The sequence below is a fragment of the Cupressus sempervirens genome, chromosome 11 (assembly GCF_028749045.1).
Source record: "Cupressus sempervirens isolate cs-2001-9-10 chromosome 11, ASM2874904v1, whole genome shotgun sequence".
In the NCBI taxonomy this organism is placed as follows: Eukaryota; Viridiplantae; Streptophyta; class Pinopsida; order Cupressales; family Cupressaceae; genus Cupressus; species Cupressus sempervirens.
The window spans coordinates 558,980,770-558,994,397 of NC_143128.1; positions in this window are offsets into that span (position 1 = coordinate 558,980,770).

Consider the following 13,628-nt stretch of genomic DNA (forward strand, 5'->3'; position numbering starts at 1 on the left):
TCCTGAGTAAGAATTTTATTCTAAAGCAAGATCTAATAAAAGATATTTATTTTTGGTATAAGACCTTTTATTCAAGCTCTAGTCCATAAAGGGAAATTACCTTTCTCCTTAGATTTGAATATAGAGAAAACTTTGAAATGGCCACTTACATCAGCACTCCATATCATCTTATCCTCTTTAAGGGGATACAAAGAAAAGGCATTCAACATAATCTAGATTTCACGAAAAGCTTGGTTAACATCAACAAGGCTAACCCAATTATTATTAAACCAATAATGTCCCACAAGAGTCCCATACAATTGCTTACATTTATCTATATGGGTCCTATCCTCAAATTCCTCAATCAAAGGATGATCTAGAATCCAAACATCTTCCTAGAATTTGACCTTCTACCCATTTCCAACTTTCCATGAAAATCCTTTACTTAAGATATTCTTAGTTCCCTGCATAGCCCCCCAAATAGTAGAAGGGAAAAGAACATCAAGAGATGATAGAAAATTAGATAAAGAAGGATCATTAAAAAGACACCTATCTTTCCATATAGTACTCCATTCCTTATCATCATGATATACTCTACAACCCTGTTTGGCTAAAAGAGCTCTATTCACACTTTGCACTGACCTAATTTCCAATCCACATTCCCTGATAGGCTTACAAATTTGATCCCAAGATATCAAAGCCATTCTCTTTCTTTCCTCAGTGCTAGACTAGAGAAAATTCCTTTGGATTTTATAAATAGTATCTGCAAATTTTGCTAGAATTCTAAAGAGACTCAAAGCATAAGTAGGAATGATTTGGAGATAAGCTTTAAGGAGGGTACTTTTGCTATCTTGACTCAAAAGGTTACCCTTCCATCCAACAAGCTTCTTATTAAACTTCTTAATGAGATCTTCCCAAAAAGAATTTGGAGCTTTAGGTCCCAAAGGGAGGCCCAAGTAAATACAAGGAAAAGATCCTATTGAACACCCTAAAATTTTAGCAATTTTGTTCTATCTTAAAACATGGGTATTAATAAAAAACAAAGAGCTCTTATTCCAATTTATCAATTGACTTGAAGCATAAGAGTATAGGCTAAGAACTTTTTTGAGATTTCTGGCTTCCTTGACTTTAACTTTCTCCATAAAAAATGGTGTCATCAATAAATTGATGATGAGAACAAGTATGAGGTCGAGAAGAAGGCTACAAACTTTTAATATCCCCTTGCAAAACTAGTTTCCCAATATACCTCCCCTAACAATCACCATAATAGTGAATAGAATAGGGGATAAAGGGTCTCCTTGTCTCAAACCCCTAGAAGGGCTAAACAATTAAGAGGAACACCCATTCACCAGAACAACAATTGAAGTAGTAGAAATCAATTGAAAAATTGCCCTCACAATCCTATTACTAAAACCAAAGGCCAATAAAATCTTAACAAGAAAAGTCCATTCCACTCTGTCACAAGCTTTTGCAATATCAATTTTCATGATAAAACCCTGATTATTGGAACAAGATAAACAATGGATATTCTCATGAACAACAATAACAGAGTTAAGAATTTGCCTACCTAAAACAAAACCATTTTTCTAAACAAAAATAAGAGACGAAAGCACCAAAAGCATCCTGGAAGTGAGGACTTTTGAGATAATCTTAAGGAAAGAATTACACAAACTAATAGGCCTAAATTGGTTTGGAGAATCAGCCCCAATATTTTTAGGAATAAGACATAGGAAGGTGGAATTGATCTCCTTTAGCATTCTTTTAGCCCCAAAGAATTCTTTAACAACGTCACATACATCTTTTCCAACCAGATTATATGCCTTCTGGAAAAAGAACATAGGAAAACCATTCGATCCTAGAGACTTATCCCCTCCTAAAGAACATACTACCTTTAAAATTTCCTCTTCCTTGGGAATGGCACTTAACAATTTATTTTTCTCCTCGATAATTAGAGAAGGAATCACCTTTAAAAGTTTAGTTTGATGAGTGGAATCAATATTAGAGTCAGATGACATCAAAGTAGAAAAAAAGGTGACCATTACTTTTGAAATGTCCTTTTCCTAAGTAATCTTCAAATTACCCTTCTTAAGATATGAGATACAAGTTTTAGCTCTATGCTTATCCTTTGATATATGAATATTTTTTATCTAGTTGTAAGTTCTCATTCTAAAGTCAATGTGGGTTGGGTTTTGTGCTTCATATCCTAGGGCCAATAGACAAGAAAATTCATTCTATATTATTGATAGAATTAACTCATGTGTATTTTTATTGATAATTGCCTTTCTATTTTTATCATATTTTTTGACACAGGCCATTACAAATTCTAGACAAGGGAATATTGGAGGTAACCCAAAGTGTGTCGCTCTTGTAATCCACATTCCAAATTTATTTACAAAGGAGCATATCATGTTGTTCATTTAAACATTTTTTGACTCCTTTTGTGGATCATTCCATTTCTTTTCAATTCCATATATGATTTCCTTCATACTCCTTCCATAGATAATAGGATCACAAATATCATGGAATTCATCATTGAAACTTGGCATTTTAATCAATTTGTGCAAGTCTAAAATTAGTTTCCTAGTCCCTTGTATTTTATTTTTGTTTATACTTCCACTGCAAATGCCACTCCTCTTGTATGTTTTTTTCATCGTTGAAAAAATTAAAGAACTTTACACAATCACAAATTACAATTTACAAGTGCAATTAAAATCAAACCCTAAATTGTAATTTTATTATTTTACTTAGCAAGTTAGCTAGCTGCTAGAATGTAAACAATTTAGGCTTAGAATGCGTGATTGATTAAACTTAAACCCTAAATTCTATAGTTGATACTACTCTTACAATAAAACAATGTGGTAAGAAAAAAATGTTTAGGATTTTACTCGGAAAGCTGAAACTCAAATTGATAATTGTAGTTTGTGAGTTGTCTTACAGAATAAGACTATGGTGCAACTTGTAAGTCATAACCCCTTTTTGATCAATGATGCTCCAATACCTTTACTAAATCTTGGTAGTCTCTATAGAGATCCAAGATTGAACAATGAAAACAAAACCATATGGTCTACACAAAAGCAATTTTTTTAAGTTGTAGAATTGGGAGGGTCAAGACTATGTTTGATATTAATCTTTATTACGTATATTCTACATTGTACAATTGGTATTATAATTTATTGTGAAATGTGCGACATTTCAATATAATTTGTAATTAACTATATTAACTATTGCTAATTTCTAAAGAGTTAGAGACTTCTTTCCAAAGACATCTTTCTTGGGGAAATTTTGAAAAAAAAAGTGTTGCCAATATTGGCCCAAAATACATCTCGAGTCATTGATCTTTGATGATCCAACCATGGTCAACTCATCAACTGTCGCCTCTATAGCTGTTGCATCACTACACTGCATTATAATGAAATTATGAATAGTGATTTCACACTTGATACGTGTATGCCATGTATCTTCTTGCTAGGGTTGTTTGGGAAAACAAGTGGACTATTGCCAAAATTGGCTCAAAATACATATGGATTTGTTGATCTTTGCTGATCAATGGTGGTTGGCATGCCCCCTTTCTAGTGCAATACAAATTATCTTGATGTTGTGTCACCATGTGTCACTATGATATTTACCATGTCTAAATGAATATTGATTAGTCACATGTTGTACATGTATTCCACGTGTCTGCTTTTCAAGGTCATTTGGGAAAACAAGTTAAGTGTTTCCAAAATTGGCCCAAAATAAATCTTGAGTCATTGATCTTTGTCCATCCAACGATGGTTAGCATATCCCCTTTTTGGTACAATGTAAATGACATCGACAATGTGTTACCATGTGTCATTATGATGTTTACCATGTCTAAATGAATAGTGATTGGTCACACATGATACATGCATGTCATGTGTCTTATTTCCATGGGCATTTGGAAAAAAAAGTTGTGTGATGCCAAAATCGGCCCAAAATACATTTTGATTCATTGATCTTTTTTCATCCATCGATAGTTAGGGCACCCCCTTTATAATATTAACACTTGTGATCATTATAATAATTATAATATGAATTGTTATTATTATAATAATGAAATTGTATTACAAAGAATTAAAAATAATAGAAATTTAATTATATCATTTCACTGATTAGGAGTTGGATGTTAAGTTATTGTTTATAATAATTAAATATATAAACAAAAATTGATTGTTGTAGTTAGTAAGTTATAAGTAAAATCATAATTGGTATCATTCATAAGATAATAGCATAAATAATATTATATAAACTATAAGAATTTGCCTTAGGGAAAAATTCACCCAAGAACTAAGAGCTCAAACACAAGCACAATTGTAGACCAAAAAGATTGTGATCAGAATATTGATATGTATTTGATTCAAGGTGAATGAAAGTACACTAGGAGTGCCTTTATATAAAAGCCTCTGAGATGCATCTGGAATGCCTAGTAATCAGCAACATGATAAGTAATATATAGCTAGGCACATTTCCATCAGATATGGGTTATCCTCCATTAAGCATGGAAGCAAGTGCGATGATGAGAGGATTAGCCTACAAAGGTGTAGCATGCAAATTTATATTGTAGACAACATGTGCTAAAAAGGGAGTGCGAATAACTATGTTGTCAACATGACAACTCAATGAATGATGCAAACTCCAGTATTGTAGACACCATTTGTTGAATTAGAGTTGCATACTTTTGTGTTGTCAACATGACAACTCAAAAAGGTACACAAACTCCTAAGTGTCTCACAAAATAAATAATAAGATAATGCAATAACCTAAGTAAACTTAAGTAAGTGTAAATAGTAAATACGTATTTAGACCAACACCCCCCCTTAAGTACAACTTAGGGGAATTCCCTTAAGCTTACGAAAACTAGGATAAAATGCAAGATGGGCCCCGACTACTAGGCCATGTCAGGTACCCATGTACATAATGAAATGCAATCTCTCATAAAGTAGAGAAAGAGGGAAAATGTCATGGGAAAAACCCTCTCCAAAAAAGAGAGATGAAAGAACAAGATGCATGGATGGATGGAGTAATCAAGATCCCCCCATTATGACATACATCAAGTATATAGAATAGTGAAGAATGAGAAGAACAAAACCTCATAAGAGGAAAAAGTCCCCCCCAATAAGAAAGAAGAGGAAGAGAGACAAGGTAGTCCCCCCCAAATGAAGAATGTTGACCAGTGATTGCTGCTCCAAGGAAGAGGCTAGTCCAAGAGAGTAGAATGATGTTCCTCCCCTTTGGAAGAAACAATGGAAAAGGTACAATCTTGTGAAACCTGCTCAAGTGTCCCTATGTTGATGTTGGTGGTCACCCCTTCCAACTGTGCTAAAAAGAATGAATGCAGATCTAGAAAGGATGTTTGTAGAACTTGTCCCAATGAGCCATCTGTCTCCTCAACTAACAAAGAGACCTCTGACAACTATTGTTCGTAAGGATCCACAATCACGTCAACCTATAAATATCGATCATGTAGAGAATGGACATGAGGGTCAGAGTGAGCCCTCACAACAACTGTAGAAGGATCATCTTCATCAAAGAGAAGATGTAAATCATTAAGGCTGTCTCCCAAATATGTGGTGTGTGACTCCACAAATAAACCTGTGATGTTTTCCATGTAGTCATCTTTTGTTGCTAGAGCTGGAAGACAAAGTGTACCCTGATGTGTTGGACCTATCACTATGGCAATGCATGCATATGGACTATACTGATGTCGTGAACTCTCACTGCAACTGTTGATAGAACCCCTCGTATCTGAATCTATTGAAGCACTATTGTTGGTGTCACTATTAGTTTCGACAATGTATGAAGTGCAGAGAGGATTAGAGGATAAGTTGGGTGAACTTTCCTCAAAATGTACATCCTTCTCAACAAAAATTTCATGATTCTTTGGATCCATAAGTCTGTAAGCCTTAACACTGTCTTCATACCCAATGAAAGTAACAGGCCTAGGTACTGGTGCCTTGCATCCCTTGGAAGATAAGTTTTCCCATGCTAGACAACCGAAGACTCTGAAGTGACTCACAACTGGTTTTCTGCCGCACCATGCCTCAAAAGAAGTTTTTCGATCTAAGGAATTATGAGGAGACTTGTTAAGTATGTGAGTTGACTTTTATCATGCAACTTGCCATGGACTTAAGAGTCCTAATCCTCAATGTCGTAACATTTGTCTTGTGCAGATTGAATGCTAACGGATTCTGAAGATCAATTCACTCAAGTTTGCAAAAGTCCTTAAGTCTTCTGTCCATATACTCACTTTCATTGTCCATATGATAGTGATAACTTTAGGAAACCCCTCCTGAAAAAAATGCCTAAAATATTGGAGAATCCAACATTTTGTGGGTAGAAAAATTTTAATGTCGAGGGCAATTTTTTTGTTCCATATAGGGAAATAAAATATTATATGTTGACAATTTTTTTCTTGCCCTAGAAAAAATCATTTTAAATGTGGCAAATTAATATTTTTTTTTTGCTGGCAGATAAATAAATGATGGCTATTTTTTCCCTTGCCAAAAATGAATTAATAATGTTAGAGGCGAATTAGTTGTTTTGTAGGAAAATGAATAATAATGGTCTTGGCTAATCTTCAGTGGTAAACTGAAAAAAAATTTAATCTGAAAGTGAAATTTGCACATGTATTGGTTAGTGACTATACTGACTGCTGAGTAATCACTTCAAGTTTCAACTTGTGTATTGTCTTAGGTGTATTATTATTAATAATGTTGTAACATCATTACATCAATGTCACTATTACCAAGTCAGCTACTATCACTTTCGTATTGTTAATAGTAAATACAATAATTTTATTGATTGCCGATTAATTGGAGATCAACAATAGAAGATGCATCTCGGGGCCACTCGCTTGAAAAGACCTGGAGTCACACATAATTCTCTAGAATGAAGACACGTGGAAAGATTTGCATAGAAATCATTACTCAATGTCAAGCACTATCAACTGTCTAACATTAATGCCAGTACATTTTGACGTTTCACACACTTAAAAATTAATAGGAATACAAAAAAATAAGATATGAAAGATCGCAAATACCAAAGAATTAAATGCAACTGCCATTAATAGCCTCTTCAATTCCTCTTTCATTATCATTTCTCATATTCTTCAATCTGAATTTGGTTTACAGTTGCACTTTGCAAAGTTTCTTGAATCTTAGTCATGGATATGCCAATTTACCTAAAATGCACTACAATGACTCTGAAAAAGCCCTTTTTGGGAAGGATTCCTGATGATGTCCTTGCCATGGTTTGCAAGCTAGATGCCCAAAGTCCTTTTATCTGCCATGTTATATTCATGGTACTTGACCATGAATTCTTGAGAAATAATAAGAGGTACTATGTGTCCACAGATATTAACTCTCATTTCTTCGCATCTCTTCTTGACCTTGGAGGAAGTCAAATAGACATGCTAATGCTTCTGCATAATATTTTTAAGGAAACATTTTTAGAAGATGATGTCAAAATTCTTGTATTGGCTAAGCAGGTACCAGGGCTGAGCATTGGCATCCCTTTTGCAGACATAGCAGACAAGTGCTGGGAGGATGGCATAGGGTGCATTATACATAAGCATCCTTTCATGCTCGGCATGAATGAATAAAAATTGACTCATCATCAGAAGTGGGCGCGACTCGAAAGGGATTTTCTATGGAAGTGGTTGTTTTTCGATGATGTTAGCGAGACCAACTTCACATGGTTGGATGAGTTCAGCAACATCATCTTCTCCAATAGATTTCTTGCATAGGGACTTGAAGATATTTTTGATTAAAGGGTTCAAGCCCTTGGCCCCTTAGCCTACTGATGCTTCCAGCCTCCTTGGTTCCCTGTTCCCTATTTCTTGAATACTATTTGCTTAACCCTTTCCCTTAGGAAAACAAAATGTTTTTAAGATATCTGTATTTTTCTTTGGATTGGGCCTTGCCCTTTTTTGTAAATTACGAAATAGTAAAACCAAGCTGATTTAATTAGCTATTTTGAATATCTATGCTATGAATCAGTATTATGTACATTGTACAGTCTAAAATATTATCAATGAAAACAATAGTTTTTGACTTCTGAAATCATTATTCTTATTAATCTACGACTTTGTTTTTGGCATCTTGATTCTCAATGCACTGTTGAAATGTTAGTTTGTGACTTTGTTAAAAATAATTAATTGTTAATAGTTATAAAGTTAGAACTTAGAAACAAAAAAAAGGGTTTCAACAATCCCGATTCCCTTTATGGTTTCATATAATATATTTGATTAATGATTTATAGTAAAAAAATTGTTCAATTGAAAATTATCCAATAAAATTTTTTGTAATTTTTAAAACTATTTTTCTTTAATTTGATTGGTTAAAATAAATAGAGCGATAAGAGTGAATTTCGAAAAAAACTAAAGATTATACCCTTAACAAAGTTAAATATAATTTTGATAATTTATGTGTCAAATTTTTATTTCATATCTATCTTGTCACCTATTCTTATCTTTTTTTTATTATGAAATCTTTTAAATGATGAAGAATAGTTTATAAACAATTATCACAATTTTTAATATATCTTAATAATTTATAGATAATTAAACTATATTACATTTTAATTTTGAAACTAAATAATAAATATGAATAAAAATATAGCATTTCTAATTATATTTTTTAATTGCAATTATTTTATTTACATTAAATTATTGTCATTATTATTTCATATCTTGCACAAATTTTATTTTATAAAATTTAATATATCTTCATTGAATTTTTCATATCATCTTTACAATAAAAAGTTTATGATAGAAAAGAAAATCATTTCTATAATAGAAAAGAAAATCATTTCTATAATAGAAAAGAAAATCCTTTATTTATATTATATTAAAACTATTATAATAATAATTATAAATTATATTATATATATATAATATTTTATATAAATAATTAAATTAACATCATGATTTTGACATGCTCAAGCTTAAAAGTAAAATAATAATTAATAACAATTTATTTCAACATTTTTCTCTATATTAATTATTATGCTATGTAAATTCTTTTCAACGATCACAGCTTTATTTTGAGCCAAATTTTATAAGATTGAAAATAATCTAATAAAGTCTATTTCTACCCAAAACTGGGACACGTATACTCGAAGATTCTACCTAAAATTTCGATCGTTACATAAAAAAAAGATCTAAAGCCCGAGATGAATTTCAAGCCAATTTGAGGAATGTTTTCCCATATGCCTAAATTCATCCAGAATCGTGACATGTGGCCACTCATTGAAAGACTCGGTTAATATTATTAATAATTACGTTTATAAACAATTATCACAATTATCAATATATGTTAATAATTTGTAGATAATTAAACTATATTACATATTAATTTTGAAACTAAATAATAAATATGAATACAAATATAACATTTGTAATTATATTTTTAATTTTTAATTTTTAAAAAATTAAACTATTGTCATTATAATTTATTATTAGTACTTGACGTTAGACTTAGGCCTAAGAGCTAAATATTTCATTTTCAATGTGATTCATTAACATTAATATTTTTATTATTTTAATGTAAGTGCATTGGTTTATATTTTATATTTTAATAATGTATCTTTTATAAATTATAATATTTTTTTGTCATTCAATTAAAAAAAATATTACTTATATTATATAATCATTTAAGATTTATTATTATTATAAAAATATTATTATTTTTATATTTTAATTATTTATTATATAATAGAACATTTAATATAATGATTTATAATATAATATAATATAATTATAACCATATGATATATGTAATAGAACACATATATCAATAATTATATTTATGAATAAAATTTAAATTTAAATTAACATCATTACAGAAAAACATAATTATATTACATTTTTATTAATTAAAATATTTTATATATTATAATAAATATATTAAATTTAAATTAGATTTATATAAAAACTAAAGGCAAGTACTAATGGCACTTGTTTCATATCTTGCAACAATTTTATTTTATAAAATTTAATATATCTTCATTGAATTTTTCATATCATCTTTACAATAAAAAGTTTATGATAGAAAAGAAAATCATTTCTATAATAGAAAAGAAAATCTCCTTTATTTATATTATATTATAACTATTATAATAATTATTATAAATTATATTTTTTATATATAATTTTTTCAATATAAATAATTAAATTAGCCTTAAATCGGGACACGTGTACTCCAAGATTCTACTTGAAATCTCAATCATTGACTAAAAGAAAGATTGATGGCCCAAGATGAATTTCAATTTTTCTCATGTGCCTAAATTCATCCAAAATTGTGACATGTGTCCAGTCATTGCAAAGCTCAATTAAGTGTCAAGACTCAATTAATTTATTAATAATTATGTTTAGTCTTTTAAAAAAATTATTATTTAATCCCGACTCGACGATGCCGCGATTGTTAAGTAAAAGGCAGATCAACGTCAACATGAACAGGAATGACCTAGGATGAATTTCGTGTAAAATTTGGGTCTGCTATCACTATTGTCAAGAAACATCTAGAATCGTGACACGTGTCCTTGACAAGTGTCACAATTGACATGTGTTACAATTCTGAATGACTCTTGACAACAGCGATAGCATTTCACAAATTGAGTCTTGACTCGAAAATAATATCAAAAATTAAGTTTGATTTTTATTTATTTATTTATTTAAAATGAAAAAAATTATTCAAATGTATATTAATGTAATAATTTTTTACTTTTATTATTATTATTGTTATGTACATTACTAAATTATTGAGTATTTATTCTTTAAATTTCATGTCATTTACATGTACATTGTACATACTATTAGTAAAGTACTTAAAACTATTAATTACCTAATACTTTCATTTTAACTTTTAACTATTAACCCTCTATGTTTTTAGAGTATGAAGTTGAAAGTTCTCCAAATCGAGTTTGATATGATAGGGTTTTCAAATTCTAAATTTTCAAACACTAGCAAAATTCTATTTTGTGTTCTGAAGACTAAAAGTGTGAAACTTGTGTAGACACCTAAAATTGTCCAAATCACATGTCTTTACCAATTAAATAAATATTTATTATTTATTCAATTCCCTTACCTTTAATTAAATAAATTTTACATTTATTTAATTATGTTCACCTTTTCTTGATATAAACAAACTAAGGTTTATTTAAATCCTAACCCATCCCCTTTAATTAAGTACTTTGTTTACTTAATTAATCCTTGCCTAATCCCTCTTGAAATTAAATATTAAATTTAATCCTATTTGAGCACATAGCTCCTACCTTTAACCCTCACCTAACCTCACTTCCCTAACCTAACCCATCCTTCTAACCTAGGTCAATCTATTTATCCACTAATTAAACCTAGTTTCCCATCTAATCACATCACTAATCATTTGCAAAATCCTAATCAAAGGATTAGCAAACCCTAGTCACATGTGACATGTGACTCTTACATCTCTTACAACCTTGTCCTCCTTCACATGTGAACCAAGGTGTCTCACACATGTGTGAGAAACCTTGAGCCTCCAACCCTCTTACACATGTCATTGACCCATCAGTTTCAAAGGTGTCTCACACATGTGTGAGGAAACATGATCTTACACACCTCTTACACTTGTCATTGATATGTCACCATCAAAGGTTGCTCACACATGTGTGAGCATATTTCTCCCTTTGAATGGTCAAAACCCTAATCCATGTGGAGTCTACTTGTCCTCCACCTCATTGACATCTCACCGATCTTAAGAGATCTTAGCCCTCCATCTTTCATTCGATCTTAGCGGTCCATTGCATCCCTTTTCCTATAAAAGGAGAGCCCTCTCCTCATTTTTATCAAGCACTATCTACCTCATTGTTATGCTGCTAGATTTGTGAGGAACCACATCCCATGAGCAATGAAATCATCTACACTTGATGGTTTCATGAGGTTTGCGTAGTGCTATTTTGTTGTTCATTTACATGTCTTCTTTCATATTTTGAAGTGTTGCATGATAATGTAGGAATGTGCATTAGTTGCTTAGTGTCATTTCCTTAGTTACATTTTTATGCAAGACATTTTGGCACGCCTGGTGGGACCCACTTCACGGGTTCGAACTAACCATCTAATGTGTTTTGAGTGTTTTGTGAATTTTCAAAATCATAGGTTGAAGGCTTGCATTTGGAAATCAAATTTCATGGGGAGCCTCTAATCGAGCCATAAAGCCCATCATTGCATTTGGAGGACCTAAGGGAAGTTTTTTGACATATAACACTCTATGTTTCATTTCTTATGGTTTTATTTTGAAGTTCTAGGGTACATATGCATTTAATATTCGTTGTTAGAAAAAATTTAAAAAGAAAAAAAAAATTCTCCCCTTTTGTTAATATATAAATTGTTTGAAAAAAAAAAGAAAAAGTGGTGGGGGGTTTTATTTTGTTTCATATATGATTAGTTTAAATTAAAAAGTGGGGTTAGTTTAAATCAAAAATCAAAAAATGTTTAGTTTAACTCTAAAATCTAAAATCAAAAAATTAAAAAAAGTTAAAAAAAATCATTTTTTTGGGTTTTTTAATAGGTTAGCGGCGCCCCTCGGCGGCCCCCCTACCCTCTGCATTGCCGCCCGAGCCTCTGCCATCTCCTTTCCTCGCCACCTGCTCCCATCGCCGCCTACGAGCGACCGCTCCCCCGCTGCATCCACTCATCCCGCCACTGCCACCGCCACTCTCACCAGCTGAAACCCCTACCACTCCCCGCCCATGGCAGCATCAACGCCACCCATGATCTCCTCTGTCGCCAGGATCTTTGCCTCCCATTCGCCTACCGGCCGCTGCAACACAACCGTCGTTGCCTGGTCCTCACTCGTCGCTCACAGCAAACCTGCAGCCCGCTATCCTCTCCGCCCCGCGGCAGCCGCTTTGCCCTCGCCACCCACTGCAATCTCCTCCCGCGTAAACCCCGCTATCCGCTGCTCAGTCATAACCGCTGTACCTACGCAACCAATACTCCGCTATGCCCGCGGTCGACCATCCGCCCGTCGCTCGTAGCAACCAACACTCACTCCTGGTGCCTCGCTACTATTTCCCTCTGCAACTCATCTCGCACCAGACCCTGCCGCTCTCCCCGCTCAGCCGAACAACTCCTCCCGCGGCCGAGCGCCGCCCGCAGGTACCTCCTCCACCCGCAGCCTCGCTTTCCTGCCACTCGCGGCCTTTGCCGCCTCCACAACCCTCCGCCCATTTCCCTTTCTTTAAAACAAATTTTAATATTGTTATTTTTATTTAATTTTTATTTTTCTTATGTTACAAATTCAAAAATTAAAAAAATTAAATAATTAAAAAAAAAAACAAACAAGCAACAATTTGTATTTTCCATTTTTTTTTTAAGACATCAAATTTATCCTTTTTCTCAATCATCTAGACACTTTTTTTAAGCAAAAACATCAAAAAACAAAAAAAAAAATTTGCTTGACGTTATCTTAACCATCAACATCAGCAGTCCACATGTGTTTCTAAGCCATAAGGAGTAGCTTTTGGTTTTTTGCTCATAACTTGAGCATATGAGCTCCATTTTTGCAAAACAAAATATCGTTGGAAAGCTGATTCCGAGCCCGTCATGATGATATTAGTTTCATGAAATTTTGATACAATTTAGACCTCTATTT